We start from the raw sequence: 24,382 nt of genomic DNA on the forward strand, positions 1-24,382 counted from the left end.
AAACGTATTCTTTGTAATGGATGAGGTACATTCCATTGTGTATATGTACACCAGCTTTCTTATCCTTTAGTCAGCTGATGGACTTCTAGGTTGCTTCCGTGTCCTGGCTATTAATAACAGTGCTGCGATGAACATTGGGGTACCCGTGACTCTTTCAATTCTGGTGTCCTCTGTGTGCATGCCCAGCAGTGGGATTCCTGGGTCATATGGCAGTTCTATTTTCAGTTTTTTAAGGAGTCTCCACACTATTCTCCGTAGTGGCTGTACTCGATTGCATTCCCACCAACAAAGTGAGAGGGTTCCCTTTTCTCCACACCCTCTCCAGCATTTATTGTTTGTAGACTTTTGGGTAACAGCCATTCTGACCAGCGTGAAAGGGTACCTCAAGGTCGTCTGGATTTGCATTTCTCTGATAATGAGTGATGTTGAGCATCTCTTCATGTGTTTGTTAGCCATCTGTATGACTTCTTTGGAGAAATGTTGTTTAGTTCATCAGCCCATTTTTTGAATTGGTCATTTCTTGGTCTGCAATTGAGCTGTGGGAGCAGCTTTTATATTTTTGAGATTATTTCTTCGTCAGCTGCTTTGTTTGCTCTTACTTCCTCCCATTCTGAAGGCTGTCTTTTCACCTTGCTTATACTTTCCTTTGTTGTGCAAAAGCTTTTGAATTTAATTTGGCCCTATTCATTTACTTGTGCTATTTTGCTATACAATTTGGTCCTGTTCATTTATTTCCATTACTCTGAGAGGTGGGTCATAGAGTATCCTGCTGTGATTTATGTCAGAGTGTGTTTTGCCTATGTTTGCCTCTAGGAGTTTTATAGTTTCTGGTCTTAAGTTTCGATCTTTAATCCATTTTGAATTTATTTTGTGTATGGTGTTAGACAGTGTTCTAGTTTCATTCTTTTACTAGTGGTTGACCATTTTCCCCAGCACCTCTTCTTAAAGAGGTTGTCTTTTCTCCATTGTCTATTCTTGCCTCCTTTGTCAAATATAAGGTGTCCATAGGCGCGTGGATTTATCTCTGGGCTTTCTATTTTGTTCCCTTGATCTGTATTTCTGCCTCTGTGCCAGTATCATACTGTTTTTTTTTTTGTTTTTTTTTGTTTTTGTTTTTTTTTTTTTTTTTTTCAGTTGTCCTAGTACCATTTATTAAAGGACCCATCCCTTCCCTATGGACTTAATATGTTTGTTGTTCAGTCACTTAAGTTGTGTCTGAGTCTTTGTGACCTCGTGGACTGCAATTCACCAGGCTTCCCTGTCCTTCACTATTTCCCTAATTTTGCTCAAACTCATGTCCATTGAGTCGGTAATGCCATCTGATCATCTCATCCTCTATTGTCCCCTTGTCCTCTTGCCTTCAATCTTTCCCAGCATGAGACTTTTTGCTAATGAGTCAGTTCTTCGCATCAGGTGGCCAAAGTATCGCAGCTTCAACTTCAGCATCATTCCTTGCAATGAATATTCAGTGTTCATTTCCTTTAGAATTGACTGGTTTGATCTCCTTGCTGTCCAAGGGAGTCTCAAGAATCTTCTCCATCTCCACAACTTGAAAGCATCCATTCTTCAGTGCTCAGTATTCTTTATGGTCCAACTCTCAGATCCATACATAGCTACTGGAAAAACCATAGCTTTAACTATATGAATCTTTGTTGGCAAGTGATGTCTCTGCTTTTTAATTCATTGTCTAGGTTTGTCATAACTTTTCTTCCAAGGAGCAGCATCTTTTAATTTCATGGCTGCAGTCACTGTCTGTAGTGATTTTAGAGCCCAAGAAAAGAAAATCTGTCACTGTTTCCACTTTTTCTCCTCTATTTGCCATGAAGTGATGGGACCAGATGCCATGATCTTAGTTTTTTGAATGTTGAGTTTTAAGCCAGCCTTTTGACTCTCCCCTTTCACCTTCATCATGAGGCTCTTTAGTTCCTCTTCACTTTCTGCCATTAGAGTGGTTTCATCTGCACATCTAAGGTTGTTGGTATGTCTCCTGACAATCTTGATTCCAGCTTGTGATTCATCCAGCCTGGCTTTTTGCATGATGTATGCTGCATATAAGTTAAATAAGCAGGGTGACAATATACAGCCTTGACATAATTCTTCCCCAATTTGGAACCAGTTTGTTATTCCATGTTCAGTTTTAACTGTTGCTTCTTGACCTGCATAGAGGTTTCTCAGGAGGCAGGTAAGGTGAACTGGTATTCCCATCTCTTGAAGAATTTTCCAGTTTGCTGTGAGCCACACAGTCAAAGGTTTAGTGTAGTCAATGAAGCAGAAGTAGATGTTTTTCTGTAATTCCTTTGCTTTTTCTATGAGCCAGTTTATACTGTTTTGATGACTGTAGCTTTGTAATAGAGCCTGAAGTCAGGTAGGTTGATTCCTCCAGTTCCATTCTTCTTTGGCAAGGTTGCTTTGGGCTATTCCAGGTTTTCTGTATTTCCATACAAACTGTGAAGCTATTTGTTCTAGTTCTGTGAAAAATACCATTGGTAGCTTGATAGGGATTGCATTGAATCTATAGATTGCTTTGTGCTGTGTACTCATTTTCACTATATTGATCATTCTGATCCATGAACATGGTATATTTCTCCATCTATCTGTGTGATCTTTGATTTCTTTCATCAGTGCTTTACAGTTTTCTATGTATTGGTCTTTTCTTGGATCATCCAAACAGCAAGAGAGTTCAGAAAAAACATCTATTTCTGCTTTATTGACTCTGCCGAAGCCTTTTACTGTGTGGACCACAATAAACTGTGGAAAATTCTGGAAGAGACGGGAATACCAGACCACCTGACCTGCCTCTTGAGAAACTTGTATGCATTTCAGGAAGAAACAGTTAGAGGTGGACATGGAACAACAGCCTGGTTCCAAATAGGAAAAGGAGTATGTCAAGGCCGTATATTGTGCCCCGACTCATTTATCTTCTATGCAGTGTACAACATGAGAAACGCTGGGCTGGAAGAAGCACACGCTGGACTCAAGATTGCCGGGAGAAATATCAATAACCTCAGATATGCAGATGACACCACCCTTATGGCAGAAAGTGAAGAGGAACTAAAAAGGCTCTGCATGAAAGTGAAAGAGGAGAGTGAAAAAGTTGGCTTAAAACTCAACATTCAGAAAACGCAGATCATGGCATCTGGTCCCATCACTTCATGGGACATAGACGGGGAAACAGTGGAACCAGTGTCAGGCTTTCTTCTTTGGGCTCCAAAACCACTGCAGATGGTGACTGCTGCCATGAAAGGGAAAGACGCTTACTCCTTGGAAGAAAACTATGATCCACCTAGACAGTGTATTAAAAGGAAGAGACATTACTTTACCGACAAAGGTCCATATGTCAAAGCTAAGTTTTCCCAACAGTCATCAGGTATGCATGGGAGAGTTGGACCATAAAGAAAGCTGAGCACTGAAGAACTGATGGTTTTGAACTGTGGTGTTGGGGAAGACTCTCGAGAGTCCCTTGGATTGCAAGGAAATCAATGCAGTCAATGCTAGAGGAAATCAGTCCTGAATATTCATTGGAAGGACTAATGCTGAAGCTCCAATACTTTGGCCATCTGAGACAAAGACTGGCTCCTTGGAAAAGACCCTGATGCAGGGAAAGATTGAAGGCCAGAGGAGAAGGGGACGTCAAAGGATGAGATGGTTGGATGGCATCACCATCTTGATGGGCTTGAATTTTAAGCAAGCTCTGGGAGTTGGTGATGGACAGTGAAGCATGATGTGCTGCAGACAATAGGGTCTCAGAGAGTCAGAATTGACTGAGCCATTGAACGGAACTGATTGCAATTGGGAAAGTATTTTGAGCACAGATCCTGACATGTCTGAAGTAGAACAGAAAAAGAAGTTTGTTTAACATGGAAATATGAGAAGGGTCAGCAGGAACTCTGTGTGTGTGTGTGTGTGTGTGTGTGTGTGTGTGTGTGTGTGTGTGTGATGGGGCAGGTAGGAGGATGGATGAGCAGACAGCATGATGGGGCTGTTTTACAGCAATTGTTTCTCTCTGATAGTGAGCTGATTCTCAGAATGAGCTCTTAAGGGAGACAGAAAACTTTGAATCTTAGCGCTTGCTCAAGTTTGGGCGAAAGCTGAAGTTCAGAGGAGAGAAGCTTGGCTAAAGTTTAGCCAAGCCGAGTCATCGTGTATTTTATGGATAATTGTGAGCAGTTGGCCAGTCTCTGCCGTTGTTTAAGAGAGGCAAAGTCTGTCCTTAGACAATACCGTTGTTATTCAAATTGCAAGTCCATGTGCCTGACTCAGAAGGAGGCCCATCAAAACTTAACCTTAAAGTTTGGAACAGAGAAAGTTGATTAAAGATTCATACAAGGAGATGGGTGGTTCATGCCCTAAGACCCCAAAGTTAGTAAAAGTTTTCAGTAAGTGCATGTACAATTAAATGTTAGGGAGAGTGGTGGTAAGTTGCTGCAGACTTCTTGGTGTCATACCCTTTGTGCTTAAGGTTAGGTCATGGTCAGGTAATGAGGTTCCTATAAACCTGTACTAGATGAATGTTATTCTCTGTCCTGACAAGAAAGGGCAGTCTCAAGGCACAGCTTTCACCCTGCAATGTCCCAGTGCTGGTTAAGGGGAAGCAGATCTCAGCCAGCAGCTCCTTCAGTGCCAGGTTCCCACACTCTGCCCAGCCGTCATCCCTGACGGAGACAGGCATCCAACATAATAGGTCCTCAGTTTCCGTCCTCAGGGCATCCATATGGGGAGACCAGTTCTCACAGTCTGAGACCCAGATAGAAAACCACTGCTAGTAGGTCGCAGCGACAGGGATGCGGGAGAGGTACACTGCTCCTCAAGGCTTTGGCCAAGGCTAGTGGAGGGCCTTAGTGAGGGCTATGGAGGGCTACAACATCTAGTCCCCAGTGTATTCCCTGGGCCCTCCAGCTCACCCACTGGCCCAAATCTGCGTGAGCTCCAGGGCCTCCAGAATGAGGCCTGAATCTGCCTCTTATCTCAGTCTCCTCCTGATGACCGCCACACCACCCTTGACTTAATCACTTTCCCTATGGCCCCCTCATTGATAGTAAGTAACCTGTGGGCAGGGCCCACTGTGGTGCTGACCAACAGCTAAGCAGGACAACTAATGGTCACTCATTGACAGTTGGCTGCTTGTGAATGGGGCCCTCTGAGGCACCAAGCAATGTTTGAACAGCACCTGTTGCCTAGGGACAGGATGGCTTGAAATGAAGCACACCAATGGCTTCCTGTTAAGGGCTGTGCTCATCCTGCTCTGTTACACTGCAAAGAGTAGAAGAATCACTGTGAATTTAAGGTTTGTCAAAGGAGTTTTCAGGGTGGGCTGGACTTCACAATCTTGTGGGCTTTGAACTATTTATACTATATGCTGAGCATGTGATCAAGTGGCAGCTGTTGGAGAGGCATAGAGGTGACAGCACTCGTGACAGCTAGGCCTGGGAATATAATGAAAAGTATGATATGCAAAAGTCAACTAATTATGTGAAATCAAATCTGAGGTCGGAAATGAGTCAATCAAAAAGATTCCAGCACACTGGACCCAAAGTGTCCTTATGTAACAGAGCACAGCCCTTCGCAGGTAGCCATTGCTGTGCCTTATTACTCTGCATCCTGTTACTAGGCAACAGGGCTTGCTCTTCCATTGGTCAGTGCCTCATGGACCCCACCCACAAGCAACCAACTATCACTGAGCTACCTGCAGGTACTTGTCCTGCTCAGCTCTTGGTCAGGCCTGCAATGGGCCCTACCTACTGATAACTGACAAGGAGGGATGACTGGGGAAATGATTTAGTCAAGACTCAGTGGAAGAGTGCTGAACTGATTTTGACTTTGAGCACTTTCCTTAAAAAAAAAAATAATAATAATAATAATCAGGAATGTATTTCTGATAGATGGAGCAAGTTGAGTTTCCTTGCTGAATATGAGAGTTGAAGTGTCCCAACAAAATTTAGTGGAGGAGACATGTAGAAGTGTCTTTGTTCTGATGTGTACTCTGAGGGAGACTGTGTATTAAACTTTGGGCAACAGACTGAGCATTCACCAAGTCTGGGGGTCGTTAAAGCTCATGACAGGAGATCAAACACCCAACCTGTTCTTAATTACCCTTTGCCACCTTAAGTGCTTGCTCTTAAGTTCCTTAAGCCCCTCAGGAACCCCCAACAGGCAGAAGGTGGGCTAGAGATGAAGTGATTACTCTGAAAGGCTGAAGTGGGACAGAAAGGGTTTGGCAGATGTTTTCAGAGGGACGAAGGAGGCAGGAGTGTTGAAGTGGCACATATAAGTCAAAGGATAAAGGGAACTGAAAGGAAGTTTGAAGGTCATGAGGAGAAACACCATGGCCCTGAATCACCACTGCCCAGAATCAGACACACAGAGGTGTCATCAGTGGAGAAGTTATAAAATGGCCTCCCTCAGCATCCACTAGCCCATGTTGATGGGCACAGTGGTACATTGTGATGTCTAAGACCCCCAAGATGCTATTGGCTGGGGTGGTGCCTAACTGACCAATCAGATTGAAGGGTGTGGCTCCTCATTGTCCTGAAAGGGTATAAATAGGGAGACCAGAGGCAGAGATTCTAGGTTAGGCCACTTCTTGGCATCATCCTGACTACGGGAATCAGGAACCCACGGCAGTCAAGAAGAGTTACAAGGCGGTTTGCCTCAAGGATGAATGGACAAAAGAAGACCCTTTGTCAACGGAGGTACCGAGGCAGTGTGAAAGTAAGATCATTCCAACTAAGCTCCCCATGTTCTCCATTGACTTGGCTGCCCCAAACCTCTACCCACCCTTGCCTGGCACAAAAGCCCTCATGAGCCCACATCCCTTTTTCATGAAATCTCCCTTCCAACTCCGCTTTTTTCTTTCCTAAAGTCTCATACCCTTGTCTTGTCTTTCCAGGCACGAAATATGACCATGAGGGTCAGAAGACCTCTTCAAGGAACCTTGAGAAAGAAAATCCGACCATATGCCACTCAGTCGAAGAAGGTGAAGACAACCAGAAAACCCAACTGTTTTCTCCGTTCCTGTGCACGTAAGAAACTGAATCAAAGCCGTAAAAGGTACCAAAATATGAGGCGGGATCAAAGAAGGAGGCAGAATCCAAAGAGAAGATAAGCTCAGCCGCCCCAGAATAAGAGACCCTGGAGAAGTACAAGCTGGGCAGCCAGTAACTGACTCGAAAAGGTCAGACAGTGTAGAACTGTGCCTCCAGAGGTCTGCTTTCGTAGAAATGGCCAACCAAGGAAAGACTCTCACACTAACATAGTAAACTGATGGCTGCAATTACAATAAACATCAAATGGGGAAAAGATATTTGCGTGTGTGTGAATTTTCTGATGGAAGGGAGGGAAAGAAGAGAAGAGGTGGGCACTGGAGATGGGAGGGATATGGGGTCCCGAGATGTTGGGGAACAGACCCTCGGGTCCCCAGTTAGCCAGAGAGTAGTGGTCTGGATTGGGTCAGGAGTCTGCACTGAAGATGGATAACCCTGATTAACATTTGATTTCAAGGGCAAGGAGTAGTGGTATGGTGTTACAGCCTTTGTTTGGGGTGTGGAATGACATTAGGGTCTAGATTGCCAGACCCAGAAAGGAAGAGGTTGTCACATAGGGGTGGTGAATGTGAAAGTCCCCCCGAGAAAGGTAGGCAGGAATCACCTCCTGGCCACCTACCTCATAAAAGGGATTGTTGCATCACTCACCTATGCTGTCGGCTAAAGGTGCTCAGAAGGCACGAAGTGCTGATACACCTAAAACCCACAAATAGCACTCCCAGGGAGTACAATAATGTTTGGAGGGAACAAATCAAATAATGACTAGGACACCTTTTTGCTAAGAAAATTTTGGGAGCAATGTATTCCCAAAGGAAGAGCAGTGATGGTGGCCCAATCCCAGTGCACGTTACAAACAGGATCACCACTCACAGAGAATTTTTCTTTCCCCCCGGGGGGCAATATGCAGGTTGTGGAAGCATGGTTCCCTGAACAGCGATTGAACCCGTGCCCTTCTAGGGAAAGCCCAGAGTCCTAACCACTGGACAGTCATGGAAGTCTGTACAGTGAATTTTTACATAAGAACTAACAAAAGACTGAGTAAAAGCTGGTCTTTTAATGATCACCATACCCTAGGATTTCAAAATAACTACACTCCTAAAACATTCTTCCCCAATAAAGTCTTTTGTTAGTCCAAATTCTACAAATTTATCATGGTTTAAAGAAAGAGTACGAGATATTTAATTTGGTGTTAAATTTCATTTTGAAATGTTTCAAAAGGGCCAAGGAATAGTCAAACAATTATGGAGGTACATAAGGCAGTCTCTGACCATAAGAATCCTGCGTGTCTTCAGAAAGCTTTTTAGAAACAACTAAAACACAGAGTTTCACCATAGGCATCAAACGAGTTGAGTTCAGATTTTAACTCAACGATATGTTATCTTTTATCTGGACTGCAGCTCCCTAATTACATCTTTCTGGCACTCTAACTCCTGGGAGACCCCAGTGATGATTCACAGTCAGTCACTGAATGTGATTTAAAATCAATAAAAGTGAAAGACCCCCTGGGTGTGCTGTCCTTTCTTTCCGTTTTTTCTTTTTTTGAGTTCTTTTTTTCTAAATTCATTTATTTTGATTTGAGGCTAATTACGTTGCAATATTGTAGTGGTTTTTGCCATACATTGACATGAATCAGCCTTGGGTGTCCATGGGTTCCCCATCCTGAATCCCCCCTCCCACCTCCCTCCCCATCCCATGCCTCAGGGTCATCCCAGTGCACCAGCCCTGAGCACCTAGTCTCATGCATCAAACCTGGACTGGTGATCTGGTTCACATAGAATAATATACATGTTTCAATGCTCTTCTCTCAAATCATCCTACCCTCCCCTTCTCCCACGGAGTCCAAAAGACTCTTCTATACATCTGTGTCTCTTTTGCTCTCTCGCATATAGGGTCATCATTGCCATCTTTCTAAATTCCATATATATGTGTTTGTGTACTGTATTGGCGTGTTTCTTTCTGACGTCCTTCACTCAGTATAATAGGCTCCCGTTTCATCCACCTCTTTCGAACTGATTCAAACGTATTCTTTGTAATGGATGAGGTACATTCCATTGTGTATATGTACACCAGCTTTCTTATCCTTTAGTCAGCTGATGGACTTCTAGGTTGCTTCCGTGTCCTGGCTATTATTAACAGTGCTGCGATGAACATTGGGGTACCCGTGACTCTTTCAATTCTGGTGTCCTCTGTGTGCATGCCCAGCAGTGGGATTCCTGGGTCATATGGCAGTTCTATTTTCAGTTTTTTAAGGAGTCTCCACACTATTCTCCGTAGTGGCTGTACTCGATTGCATTCCCACCAACAAAGTGAGAGGGTTCCCTTTTCTCCACACCCTCTCCAGCATTTATTGTTTGTAGACTTTTGGGTAACAGCCATTCTGACCAGCGTGAAAGGGTACCTGAAGGTCGTCTGGATTTGCATTTCTCTGATAATGAGTGATGTTGAGCATCTCTTCATGTGTTTGTTAGCCATCTGTTTGACTTCTTTGGAGAAATGTCTGTTTAGTTCATCAGCCCGTTTTTTGAATTGGTCATTTCTTGGTCTGCAATTGAGCTGTGGGAGCAGCTTTTATATTTTTGAGATTATTTCTTCGTCAGCTGCTTTGTTTGCTCTTACTTCCTCCCATTCTGAAGGCTGTCTTTTCACCTTGCTTATACTTTCCTTTGTTGTGCAAAAGCTTTTGAATTTAATTTGGCCCTATTCATTTACTTGTGCTATTTTGCTATACAATTTGGTCCTGTTCATTTATTTCCATTACTCTGAGAGGTGGGTCATAGAGTATCCTGCTGTGATTTATGTCAGAGTGTGTTTTTCCTATGTTTGCCTCTAGGAGTTTTATAGTTTCTGGTCTTAAGTTTCGATCTTTAATCCATTTTGAATTTATTTTGTGTATGGTGTTAGACAGTGTTCTAGTTTCATTCTTTTACTAGTGGTTGACCATTTTTCCCAGCACCTCTTCTTAAAGAGGTTGTCTTTTCTCCATTGTCTATTCTTGCCTCCTTTGTCAAATATAAGGTGTCCATAGGCGCGTGGATTTATCTCTGGACTTTCTATTTTGTTCCCTTGATCTGTATTTCTGCCTCTGTGCCAGTATCATACTGTTTTTTTTTTGTTTTTTGTTTTTTGTTTTTTTTTTTTTTGTTTTTTTTTTTTTCAGTTGTCCTAGTACCATTTATTAAAGGACCCATCCCTTCCCTATGGACTTAATATGTTTGTTGTTCAGTCACTTAAGTTGTGTCTGAGTCTTTGTGACCTCGTGGACTGCAATTCACCAGGCTTCCCTGTCCTTCACTATTTCCCTAATTTTGCTCAAACTCATGTCCATTGAGTCGGTAATGCCATCTGATCATCTCATCCTCTATTGTCCCCTTGTCCTCTTGCCTTCAATCTTTCCCAGCATGAGACTTTTTGCTAATGAGTCAGTTCTTCGCATCAGGTGGCCAAAGTATCGCAGCTTCAACTTCAGCATCATTCCTTGCAATGAATATTCAGTGTTCATTTCCTTTAGAATTGACTGGTTTGATCTCCTTGCTGTCCAAGGGAGTCTCAAGAATCTTCTCCATCTCCACAACTTGAAAGCATCCATTCTTCAGTGCTCAGTATTCTTTATGGTCCAACTCTCAGATCCATACATAGCTACTGGAAAAACCATAGCTTTAACTATATGAATCTTTGTTGGCAAGTGATGTCTCTGCTTTTTAATTCATTGTCTAGGTTTGTCATAACTTTTCTTCCAAGGAGCAGCATCTTTTAATTTCATGGCTGCAGTCACTGTCTGTAGTGATTTTAGAGCCCAAGAAAAGAAAATCTGTCACTGTTTCCACTTTTTCTCCTCTATTTGCCATGAAGTGATGGGACCAGATGCCATGATCTTAGTTTTTTGAATGTTGAGTTTTAAGCCAGCCTTTTGACTCTCCCCTTTCACCTTCATCATGAGGCTCTTTAGTTCCTCTTCACTTTCTGCCATTAGAGTGGTTTCATCTGCACATCTAAGGTTATTGGTATGTCTCCTGACAATCTTGATTCCAGCTTGTGATTCATCCAGCCTGGCTTTTTGCATGATGTATGCTGCATATAAGTTAAATAAGCAGGGTGACAATATACAGCCTTGACATAATTCTTCCCCAATTTGGAACCAGTTTGTTATTCCATGTTCAGTTTTAACTGTTGCTTCTTGACCTGCATAGAGGTTTCTCAGGAGGCAGGTAAGGTGAACTGGTATTCCCATCTCTTGAAGAATTTTCCAGTTTGCTGTGAGCCACACAGTCAAAGGTTTAGTGTAGTCAATGAAGCAGAAGTAGATGTTTTTCTGTAATTCCTTTGCTTTTTCTATGAGCCAGTTTATACTGTTTTGATGACTGTAGCTTTGTAATAGAGCCTGAAGTCAGGTAGGTTGATTCCTCCAGTTCCATTCTTCTTTGGCAAGGTTGCTTTGGGCTATTCCAGGTTTTCTGTATTTCCATACAAACTGTGAAGCTATTTGTTCTAGTTCTGTGAAAAATACCATTGGTAGCTTGATAGGGATTGCATTGAATCTATAGATTGCTTTGTGCTGTGTACTCATTTTCACTATATTGATCATTCTGATCCATGAACATGGTATATTTCTCCATCTATCTGTGTGATCTTTGATTTCTTTCATCAGTGCTTTACAGTTTTCTATGTATTGGTCTTTTCTTGGATCATCCAAACAGCAAGAGAGTTCAGAAAAAACATCTATTTCTGCTTTATTGACTATGCCGAAGCCTTTTACTGTGTGGACCACAATAAACTGTGGAAAATTCTGGAAGAGACGGGAATACGAGACCACCTGACCTGCCTCTTGAGAAACTTGTATGCATTTCAGGAAGAAACAGTTAGAGGTGGACATGGAACAACAGCCTGGTTCCAAATAGGAAAAGGAGTATGTCAAGGCCGTATATTGTGCCCCGACTCATTTATCTTCTATGCAGTGTACAACCTGAGAAACGCTGGGCTGGAAGAAGCACACGCTGGACTCAAGATTGCCGGGAGAAATATCAATAACCTCAGATATGCAGATGACACCACCCTTATGGCAGAAAGTGAAGAGGAACTAAAAAGGCTCTGCATGAAAGTGAAAGAGGAGAGTGAAAAAGTTGGCTTAAAACTCAACATTCAGAAAACGCAGATCATGGCATCTGGTCCCATCACTTCATGGGACATAGACGGGGAAACAGTGGAACCAGTGTCAGGCTTTCTTCTTTGGGCTCCAAAACCACTGCAGATGGTGACTGCTGCCATGAAAGGGAAAGACACTTACTCCTTGGAAGAAAACTATGATCCACCTAGACAGTGTATTAAAAGGAAGAGACATTACTTTACCGACAAAGGTCCATATGTCAAAGATAAGTTTTCCCAACAGTCATCAGGTATGCATGGGAGAGTTGGACCATAAAGAAAGCTGAGCACTGAAGAACTGATGGTTTTGAACTGTGGTGTTGGGGAAGACTCTCGAGAGTCCCTTGGATTGCAAGGAAATCAATGCAGTCAATGCTAGAGGAAATCAGTCCTGAATATTCATTGAAAGGACTAAGGCTGAAGCTCCAATACTTTGGCCATCTGAGGCAAAGACTGGCTCCTTGGAAAAGACCCTGATGCAGGGAAAGATTGAAGGCCAGAGGAGAAGGGGACGTCAAAGGATGAGATGGTTGGATGGCATCACCATCTTGATGGGCTTGAATTTTAAGCAAGCTCTGGGAGTTGGTGATGGACAGTGAAGCCTGATGTGCTGCACACAATAGGGTCTCAGAGAGTCAGAATTGACTGAGCCATTGAACGGAACTGATTGCAATTGGGAAAGTATTTTGAGCACAGATCCTGACATGTCTGAAGTAGAACAGAAAAAGAAGTTTGTTTAACATGGAAATATGAGAAGGGTCAGCAGGAACTCTGTGTGTGTGTGTGTGTGTGTGTGTGTGTGTGTGTGTGATGGGGCAGGTAGGAGGATGGATGAGCAGACAGCATGATGGGGCTGTTTTACAGCAATTGTTTCTCTCTGATAGTGAGCTGATTCTCAGAATGAGCTGTTAAGGGAGACAGAAAACTTTGAATCTTAGCGCTTGCTCAAGTTTGGGCGAAAGCTGAAGTTCAGAGGAGAGAAGCTTGGCTAAAGTTTAGCCAAGCCGAGTCATCGTGTATTTTATGGATAATTGTGAGCAGTTGGCCAGTCTCTGCCGTTGTATAAGAGAGGCAAAGTCTGTCCTTAGACAATACCGTTGTTCTTCAAATTGCAAGTCCATGTGCCTGACGCAGAAGGAGGCCCATCCAAACTTAACCTTAAAGTTTGGAACAGAGAAAGTTGATTAAAGATTCATACAAGGAGATGGGTGGTTCATGCCCTAAGACCCCAAAGTTAGTAAAAGTTTTCAGTAAGTGCATGTACAATTAAATGTTAGGGAGAGTGGTGGTAAGTTGCTGCAGACTTCTTGGTGTCATACCCTTTGTGCTTAAGGTTAGGTCATGGTCAGGTAATGAGGTTCCTATAAACCTGTACTAGATGAATGCTATTCTCTGTCCTGACAAGAAAGGGCAGTCTCAAGGCACAGCTTTCACCCTGCAATGTCCCAGTGCTGGTTAAGGGGAAGCAGATCTCAGCCAGCAGCTCCTTCAGTGCCAGGTTCCCACACTCTGCCCAGCCGTCATCCCTGACGGAGACAGGCATCCAACATAATAGGTCCTCAGTTTCCGTCCTCAGGGCATCCATATGGGGAGACCAGTTCTCACAGTCTGAGACCCAGATAGAAAACCACTGCTAGTAGGTCGCAGCGACAGGGATGCGGGAGAGGTACACTGCTCCTCAAGGCTTTGGCCAAGGCTAGTGGAGGGCCTTAGTGAGGGCTATGGAGGGCTACAACATCTAGTCCCCAGTGTATTCCCTGGGCCCTCCAGCTCACCCACTGGCCCAAATCTGCGTGAGCTCCAGGGCCTCCAGAATGAGGCCTGAATCTGCCTCTTATCTCAGTCTCCTCCTGATGACCGCCACACCACCCTTGACTTAATCACTTTCCCTATGGCCCCCTCATTGATAGTAAGTAACCTGTGGGCAGGGCCCACTGTGGTGCTGACCAACAGCTAAGCAGGACAACTAATGGTCACTCATTGACAGTTGGCTGCTTGTGAATGGGGCCCTCTGAGGCACCAAGCAATGTTTGAACAGCACCTGTTGCCTAGGGACAGGATGGCTTGAAATGAAGCACACCAATGGCTTCCTGTTAAGGGCTGTGCTCATCCTGCTCTGTTACACTGCAAAGAGTAGAAGAATCACTGTGAATTTAAGGTTTGTCAAAGGAGTTTTCAGGGTGGGCTGGAGTTCACAATCTTGTGGGCTTTGAACTATTTATACTATATGCTGAGCATGTGATCAAGTGGCAGCTGTTGGAGAGGCATAGAGGTGACAGCACTGGTGACAGCTAGGCCTGGGAATATAATGAAAAGTATGATATGCAAAAGTCAACTAATTATGTGAAATCAAATCTGAGGTCGGAAATGAGTCAATCAAAAAGATTCCAGCACACTGGACCCAAAGTGTCCTTATGTAACAGAGCACAGCCCTTCGCAGGTAGCCATTGCTGTGCCTTATTACTCTGCATCCTGTTACTAGGCAACAGGGCTTGCTCTTCCATTGGTCAGTGCCTCATGGACCCCACCCACAAGCAACCAACTATCACTGAGCTACCTGCAGGTACTTGTCCTGCTCAGCTCTTGGTCAGGCCTGCAATGGGCCCTACCTACTGATAACTGACAAGGAGGGATGACTGGGGAAATGATTTAGTCAAGACTCAGTGGAAGAGTGGTGAACTGATTTTGACTTTGAGCACTTTCCTTAAAAAAAAAAATAATAATAATAATAATCAGGAATGTATTTCTGATAGATGGAGCAAGTTGAGTTTCCTTGCTGAATATGAGAGTTGAAGTGTCCCAACAAAATTTAGTGGAGGAGACATGTAGAAGTGTCTTTGTTCTGATGTGTACTCTGAGGGAGACTGTGTATTAAACTTTGGGCAACAGACTGAGCATTCACCAAGTCTGGGGGTCGTTAAAGCTCATGACAGGAGATCAAACACCCAACCTGTTCTTAATTACCCTTTGCCACCTTAAGTGCTTGCTCTTAAGTTCCTTAAGCCCCTCAGGAACCCCCAACAGGCAGAAGGTGGGCTAGAGATGAAGTGATTACTCTGAAAGGCTGAAGTGGGACAGAAAGGGTTTGGCAGATGTTTTCAGAGGGACGAAGGAGGCAGGAGTGTTGAAGTGGCACATATAAGTCAAAGGATAAAGGGAACTGAAAGGAAGTTTGAAGGTCATGAGGAGAAACACCATGGCCCTGAATCACCACTGCCCAGAATCAGACACACAGAGGTGTCATCAGTGGAGAAGTTATAAAATGGCCTCCCTCAGCATCCACTAGCCCATGTTGATGGGCACAGTGGTACATTGTGATGTCTAAGCCCCCCAAGATGCTCTTGGCTGGGGTGGTGCCTAACTGACCAATCAGGTTGAAGGGTGTGGCTCCTCATTGTCCTGAAAGGGTATAAATAGGGAGACCAGAGGCAGAGATTCTAGGTTAGGCCACTTCTTGGCATCATCCTGACTAAGGGAATCAGGAACCCACGGCAGTCAAGAAGAGTTACAAGGCGGTTTGCCTCAAGGATGAATGGACAAAAGAAGACCCTTTGTCAACGGAGGTACCGAGGCAGTGTGAAAGTAAGATGATTCCAACTAAGCTCCCCAGGTTCTCCATTGACTTGGCTGCCCCAAACCTCTACCCACCCTTGCCTGGCACAAAAGCCCTCATGAGCCCACATCCCTTTTTCATGAAATCTCCCTTCCAACTCCGCTTTTTTCTTTCCTAAAGTCTCATACCCTTGTCTTGTCTTTCCAGGCACGAAATATGACCATGAGGGTCAGAAGACCTGTTCAAGGAACCTTGAGAAAGAAAATCCGACCATATGCCACTCAGTCGAAGAAGGTGAAGACAACCAGAAAACCCAACTGTTTTCTCCGTTCCTGTGCACGTAAGAAACTGAATCAAAGCCGTAAAAGGTACCAAAATATGAGGCGGGATCAAAGAAGGAGGCAGGATCCAAAGAGAAGATAAGCTCAGCCGCCCCAGAATAAGAGACCCTGGAGAAGTACAAGCTGGGCAGCCAGTAACTGACTCGAAAAGGTCAGACAGTGTAGAACTGTGCCTCCAGAGGTCTGCTTTCGTAGAAATGGCCAACCAAGGAAAGACTCTCACACTAACATAGTAAACTGATGGCTGCAATTACAATAAACATCAAATGGGGAAAAGATATTTGCGTGTGTGTGAATTTTCTGATGGAAGGGAGGGAAAGAAGAGAAGAGGTGGGCACTGGAGATGGGAGGGATATGGGGTCCCGAGAGGTTGGGGAACAGACCCTCGGGTCCCCAGTTAGCCAGAGAGTAGTGGTCTGGATTGGGTCAGGAGTCTGCACTGAAGATGGATAACCCTGATTAACATTTGATTTCAAGGGCAAGGAGTAGTGGTATGGTGTTACAGCCTTTGTTTGGGGTGTGGAATGACATTAGGGTCTAGATTGCCAGACCCAGAAAGGAAGAGGTTGTCACATAGGGGTGGTGAATGTGAAAGTCCCCCCGAGAAAGGTAGGCAGGAATCACCTCCTGGCCACCTACCTCATAAAAGGGATTGTTGCATCACTCACCTATGCTGTCGGCTAAAGGTGCTCAGAAGGCACGAAGTGCTGATACACCTAAAACCCACAAATAGCACTCCCAGGGAGTACAATAATGTTTGGAGGGAACAAATCAAATAATGACTAGGACACCTTTTTGCTAAGAAAATTTTGGGAGCAATGTATTCCCAAAGGAAGAGCAGTGATGGTGGCCCAATCCCAGTGCACGTTACAAACAGGATCACCACTCACAGAGAATTTTTCTTTCCCCCCGGGGGGCAATATGCAGGTTGTGGAAGCATGGTTCCCTGAACAGCGATTGAACCCGTGCCCTTCTAGGGAAAGCCCAGAGTCCTAACCACTGGACAGTCATGGAAGTCTGTACAGTGAATTTTTACATAAGAACTAACAAAAGACTGAGTAAAAGCTGGTCTTTTAATGATCACCATACCCTAGGATTTCAAAATAACTACACTCCTAAAACATCTTGCCCAATAAAGTCTTTTGTTAGTCCAAATTCTACAAATTTATCATGGTTTAAAGAAAGAGTACGAGATATTTAATTTGGTGTTAAATTTCATTTTGAAATGTTTCAAAAGGGCCAAGGAATAGTCAAACAATTATGGAGGTACATAAGGCAGTCTCTGACCATAAGAATCCTGCGTGTCTTCAGAAAGCTTTTTAGAAACAACTAAAACACAGAGTTTCACCATAGGCATCAAACGAGTTGAGTTCAGATTTTAACTCAACGATATGTTATCTTTTATCTGGACTGCAGCTCCCTAATTACATCTTTCTGGCACTCTAACTCCTGGGAGACCCCAGTGATGATTCACAGTCAGTCACTGAATGTGATTTAAAATCAATAAAAGTGAAAGACCCCCTGGGTGTGCTGTCCTTTCTTTCCGTTTTTTCTTTTTTTGAGTTCTTTTTTTCTAAATTCATTTATTTTGATTTGAGGCTAATTACGTTGCAATATTGTAGTGGTTTTTGCCATACATTGACATGAATCAGCCTTGGGTGTCCATGGGTTCCCCATCCTGAATCCCCCCTCCCACCTCCCTCCCCATCCCATGCCTCAGGGTCATCCCAGTGCACCAGCCCTGAGCACCTAGTCTCATGCATCAAACCTGGACTGGTGATCTGGTTCACATAGAATAATATACATGTTTCAATGCTCTTCTCTCAAATCATCCTACCCTCGCCTTCTCCCACGGAGTCCAAAAGACTCTTCTATACATCTGTGTCTCTTTTGCTCTCTCGCATATAGGGTCATCATTGCCATCTTTCTAAATTCCATATATATGTGTTTGTGTACTGTATTGGCGTGTTTCTTTCTGACGTCCTTCACTCAGTATAATAGGCTTCCGTTTCATCCACCTCTTTCGAACTGATTCAAATGTATTCTTTGTAATGGATGAGGTACATTCCATTGTGTATATGTACACCAGCTTTCTTATCCTTTAGTCAGCTGATGGACTTCTAGGTTGCTTCCGTGTCCTGGCTATTATTAACAGTGCTGCGATGAACATTGGGGTACCCGTGACTCTTTCAATTCTGGTGTCCTCTGTGTGCATGCCCAGCAGTGGGATTCCTGGGTCATATGGCAGTTCTATTTTCAGTTTTTTAAGGAGTCTCCACACTATTCTCCGTAGTGGCTGTACTCGATTGCATTCCCACCAACAAAGTGAGAGGGTTCCCTTTTCTCCACACCCTCTCCAGCATTTATTGTTTGTAGACTTTTGGGTAACAGCCATTCTGACCAGCGTGAAAGGGTACCTCAAGGTCGTCTGGATTTGCATTTCTCTGATAATGAGTGATGTTGAGCATCTCTTCATGTGTTTGTTAGCCATCTGTTTGACTTCTTTGGAGAAATGTCTGTTTAGTTCATCAGCCCGTTTTTTGAATTGGTCATTTCTTGGTCTGCAATTGAGCTGTGGGAGCAGCTTTTATATTTTTGAGATTATTTCTTCGTCAGCTGCTTTGTTTGCTCTTACTTCCTCCCATTCTGAAGGCTGTCTTTTCACCTTGCTTATACTTTCCTTTGTTGTGCAAAAGCTTTTGAATTTAATTTGGCCCTATTCATTTACTTGTGCTATTTTGCTATACAATTTGGTCCTGTTCATTTATTTCCATTACTCTGAGAGGTGGGTCATAGAGTATCCTGCTGTGATTTATGTCAGAGTGTGTTTTGCCTATGTTTGCCTCTAGGAGTTTTATAGTTTCTGGTCTTAAGTTTCGATCTTTAATCCATTTTGAATTTATTTTGTGTATGGTGTTAGACAGTGTTCTAGTTTCATTCTTTTACTAGTGGTTGACCATTTTTCCCAGCACCTCTTCTTAAAGAGGTTGTCTTTTCTCCATTGTCTATTCTTGCCTCCTTTGTCAAATATAAGGTGTCCATAGGCACGTGGATTTATCTCTGGGCTTTCTATTTTGTTCCCTTGATCTGTATTTCTGCCTCTGTGCCAGTATCATACTGTTTTTTTTTTTTGTTTTTTGTTTTTTGTTTTTTTTTTTTTTTTTTTTTTTCAGTTGTCCTAGTACCATTTATTAAAGGACCCATCCCTTCCCTATGGACTTAATATGTTTGTTGTTCAGTCACTTAAGTTGTGTCTGAGTCTTTGTGACCTCGTGGACTGCAATTCACCAGGCTTCCCTGTCCTTCACTATTTCCCTAATTTTGCTCAAACTCATGTCCATTGAGTCGGTAATGCCATCTGATCATCTCATCCTCTATTGTCCCCTTGTCCTCTTGCCTTCAATCTTTCCCAGCATGAGACTTTTTGCTAATGAGTCAGTTCTTCGCATCAGGTGGCCAAAGTATCGCAGCTTCAACTTCAGCATCATTCCTTGCAATGAATATTCAGTGTTCATTTCCTTTAGAATTGACTGGTTTGATCTCCTTGCTGTCCAAGGGAGTCTCAAGAATCTTCTCCATCTCCACAACTTGAAAGCATCCATTCTTCAGTGCTCAGTATTCTTTATGGTCCAACTCTCAGATCCATACATAGCTACTGGAAAAACCATAGCTTTAACTATATGAATCTTTGTTGGCAAGTGATGTCTCTGCTTTTTAATTCATTGTCTAGGTTTGTCATAACTTTTCTTCCAAGGAGCAGCATCTTTTAATTTCATGGCTGCAGTCACTGTCTGTAGTGATTTTAGAGCCCAAGAAAAGAAAATCTGTCACTGTTTCCACTTTTTCTCCTCTATTTGCCATGAAGTGATGGGACCAGATGCCATGATCTTAGTTTTTTGAATGTTGAGTTTTAAGCCAGCCTTTTGACTCTCCCCTTTCACCTTCATCATGAGGCTCTTTAGTTCCTCTTCACTTTCTGCCATTAGAGTGGTTTCATCTGCACATCTAAGGTTGTTGGTATGTCTCCTGACAATCTTGATTCCAGCTTGTGATTCATCCAGCCTGGCTTTTTGCATGATGTATGCTGCATATAAGTTAAATAAGCAGGGTGACAATATACAGCCTTGACATAATTCTTCCCCAATTTGGAACCAGTTTGTTATTCCATGTTCAGTTTTAACTGTTGCTTCTTGACCTGCATAGAGGTTTCTCAGGAGGCAGGTAAGGTGAACTGGTATTCCCATCTCTTGAAGAATTTTCCAGTTTGCTGTGAGCCACACAGTCAAAGGTTTAGTGTAGTCAATGAAGCAGAAGTAGATGTTTTTCTGTAATTCCTTTGCTTTTTCTATGAGCCAGTTTATACTGTTTTGATGACTGTAGCTTTGTAATAGAGCCTGAAGTCAGGTAGGTTGATTCCTCCAGTTCCATTCTTCTTTGGCAAGGTTGCTTTGGGCTATTCCAGGTTTTCTGTATTTCCATACAAACTGTGAAGCTATTTGTTCTAGTTCTGTGAAAAATACCATTGGTAGCTTGATAGGGATTGCATTGAATCTATAGATTGCTTTGTGCTGTGTACTCATTTTCACTATATTGATCATTCTGATCCATGAACATGGTATATTTCTCCATCTATCTGTGTGATCTTTGATTTCTTTCATCAGTGCTTTACAGTTTTCTATGTATTGGTCTTTTCTTGGATCATCCAAACAGCAAGAGAGTTCAGAAAAAACATCTATTTCTGCTTTATTGACTATGCCGAAGCCTTTTACTGTGTGGACCACAATAAACTGTGGAAAATTCTGGAAGAGACGGGAATACCAGACCACCTGACCTGCCTCTTGAGAAACTTGTATGCATTTCAGGAAGAAACAGTTAGAGGTGGACATGGAACAACAGCCTGGTTCCAAATAGGAAAAGGAGTATGTCAAGGCCGTATATTGTGCCCCGACTCATTTATCTTCTATGCAGAGTACAACATGAGAAACGCTGGGCTGGAAGAAGCACACGCTGGACTCAAGATTGCCGGGAGAAATATCAATAACCTCAGATATGCAGATGACACCACCCTTATGGCAGAAAGTGAAGAGGAACTAAAAAGGCTCTGCATGAAAGTGAAAGAGGAGAGTGAAAAAGTTGGCTTAAAACTCAACATTCAGAAAACGCAGATCATGGCATCTGGTCCCATCACTTCATGGGACATAGACGGGGAAACAGTGGAACCAGTGTCAGGCTTTCTTCTTTGGGCTCCAAAACCACTGCAGATGGTGACTGCTGCCATGAAAGGGAAAGACGCTTACTCCTTGGAAGAAAACTATGATCCACCTAGACAGTGTATTAAAAGGAAGAGACATTACTTTACCGACAAAGGTCCATATGTCAAAGCTAAGTTTTCCCATCAGTCATCAGGTATGCATGGGAGAGTTGGACCATAAAGAAAGCTGAGCACTGAAGAACTGATAGTTTTGAACTGTGGTGTTGGGGAAGACTCTCGAGAGTCCCTTGGATTGCAAGGAAATCAATGCAGTCAATGCTAAAGGAAATCAGTCCTGAATATTCATTGGAAGGACTAATGCTGAAGCTCCAATACTTTGGCCATCTGAGGCAAAGACTGGCTCCTTGGAAAAGACCCTGATGCAGGGAAAGATTGAAGGCCAGAGGAGAAGGGGACGTCAAAGGATGAGATGGTTGGATGGCATCACCATCTTGATGGGCTTGAATTTTAAGCAAGCTCTGGGAGTTGGTGATGGACAGTGAAGCCTGATGTGCTGCACACAATAGGGTCTCAGAGAGTCAGAATTGACTGAGCCATTGAACGGAACTGATTGCAATTGGGAAAGTATTTTGAGCACAGATCCTTTCATGTCTGAAGTAGAACAGAAAAAGAAGTTTCTTTAACATGGAAGTATGAGTAGGGTCAGCAGGAACTCTGTGTGTGTGTGTGTGTGTGTGTGTGTGTGTGTGTGTGTGTGTGTGATGGGGCAGGTAGGAGGATGGATGAGCAGACAGCATGATGGGGCTGTTTTACAGCAATTGTTTCTCTCTGATAGTGAGCTGATTCTCAGAATGAGCTCTTAAGGGAGACAGAAAACTTTGAATCTTAGCGCTTGCTCAAGTTTGGGCGAAAGCTGAAGTTCAGAGGAGAGAAGCTTGGCTAAAGTTTAGCCAAGCCGAGTCATCGTGTATTTTATGGATAATTGTGAGCAGTTGGCCAGTCTCTGCCGTTGTTTAAGAGAGGCAAAGTCTGTCCTTAGACAATACCGTTGTTCTTCAAATTGCAAGTCCATGTGCCTGACGCAGAAGGAGGCCCATCCAAACTTAACCTTAAAGTTTGGAACAGAGAAAGTTGATTAAAGATTCATACAAGGAGATGGGTGGTTCATGCCCTAAGACCCCAAAGTTAGTAAAAGTTTTCAGTAAGTGCATGTACAATTAAATGTTAGGGAGAGTGGTGGTAAGTTGCTGCAGACTTCTTGGTGTCATACCCTTTGTGCTTAAGGTTAGGTCATGGTCAGGTAATGAGGTTCCTATAAACCTGTACTAGATGAATGTTATTCTCTGTCCTGACAAGAAAGGGCAGTCTCAAGGCACAGCTTTCACCCTGCAATGTCCCAGTGCTGGTTAAGGGGAAGCAGATCTCAGCCAGCAGCTCCTTCAGTGCCAGGTTCCCACACTCTGCCCAGCCGTCATCCCTGACGGAGACAGGCATCCAACATAATAGGTCCTCAGTTCCCGTCCTCAGGGCATCCATATGGGGAGACCAGTTCTCACAGTCTGAGACCCAGATAGAAAACCACTGCTAGTAGGTCGCAGCGACAGGGATGCGGGAGAGGTACACTGCTCCTCAAGGCTTTGGCCAAGGCTAGTGGAGGGCCTTAGTGAGGGTTATGGAGGGCTACAACATCTAGTCCCCAGTGTATTCCCTGGGCCCTCCAGCTCACCCACTGGCCCAAATCTGCGTGAGCTCCAGGGCCTCCAGAATGAGGCCTGAATCTGCCTCTTATCTCAGTCTCCTCCTGATGACCGCCACACCACCCTTGACTTAATCACTTTCCCTATGGCCCCCTCATTGATAGTAAGTAACCTGTGGGCAGGGCCCACTGTGGTGCTGACCAACAGCTAAGCAGGACAACTAATGGTCACTCATTGACAGTTGGCTGCTTGTGAATGGGGCCCTCTGAGGCACCAAGCAATGTTTGAACAGCACCTGTTGCCTAGGGACAGGATGGCTTGAAATGAAGCACACCAATGGCTTCCTGTTAAGGGCTGTGCTCATCCTGCTCTGTTACACTGCAAAGAGTAGAAGAATCACTGTGAATTTAAGGTTTGTCAAAGGAGTTTTCAGGGTGGGCTGGACTTCACAATCTTGTGGGCTTTGAACTATTTATACTATATGCTGAGCATGTGATCAAGTGGCAGCTGTTGGAGAGGCATAGAGGTGACAGCACTGGTGACAGCTAGGCCTGGGAATATAATGAAAAGTATGATATGCAAAAGTCAACTAATTATGTGAAATCAAATCTGAGGTCGGAAATGAGTCAATCAAAAAGATTCCAGCACACTGGACCCAAAGTGTCCTTATGTAACAGAGCACAGCCCTTCGCAGGTAGCCATTGCTGTGCCTTATTACTCTGCATCCTGTTACTAGGCAACAGGGCTTGCTCTTCCATTGGTCAGTGCCTCATGGACCCCACCCACAAGCAACCAACTATCACTGAGCTACCTGCAGGTACTTGTCCTGCTCAGCTCTTGGTCAGGCCTGCAATGGGCCCTACCTACTGATAACTGACAAGGAGGGATGACTGGGGAAATGATTTAGTCAAGACTCAGTGGAAGAGTGCTGAACTGATTTTGACTTTGAGCACTTTCCTTAAAAAAAAAAAAAATAATAATAATAATCAGGAATGTATTTCTGATAGATGGAGCAAGTTGAGTTTCCTTGCTGAATATGAGAGTTGAAGTGTCCCAACAAAATTTAGTGGAGGAGACATGTAGAAGTGTCTTTGTTCTGATGTGTACTCTGAGGGAGACTGTGTATTAAACTTTGGGCAACAGACTGAGCATTCACCAAGTCTGGGGGTCGTTAAAGCTCATGACAGGAGATCAAACACCCAACCTGTTCTTAATTACCCTTTGCCACCTTAAGTGCTTGCTCTTAAGTTCCTTAAGCCCCTCAGGAACCCCCAACAGGCAGAAGGTGGGCTAGAGATGAAGTGATTACTCTGAAAGGCTGAAGTGGGACAGAAAGGGTTTGGCAGATGTTTTCAGAGGGATGAAGGAGGCAGGAGTGTTGAAGTGGCACATATAAGTCA

Source organism: Bubalus kerabau, chromosome X (genome assembly GCF_029407905.1).
Source record: "Bubalus kerabau isolate K-KA32 ecotype Philippines breed swamp buffalo chromosome X, PCC_UOA_SB_1v2, whole genome shotgun sequence".
NCBI classification, from domain to species: Eukaryota; Metazoa; Chordata; class Mammalia; order Artiodactyla; family Bovidae; genus Bubalus; species Bubalus kerabau.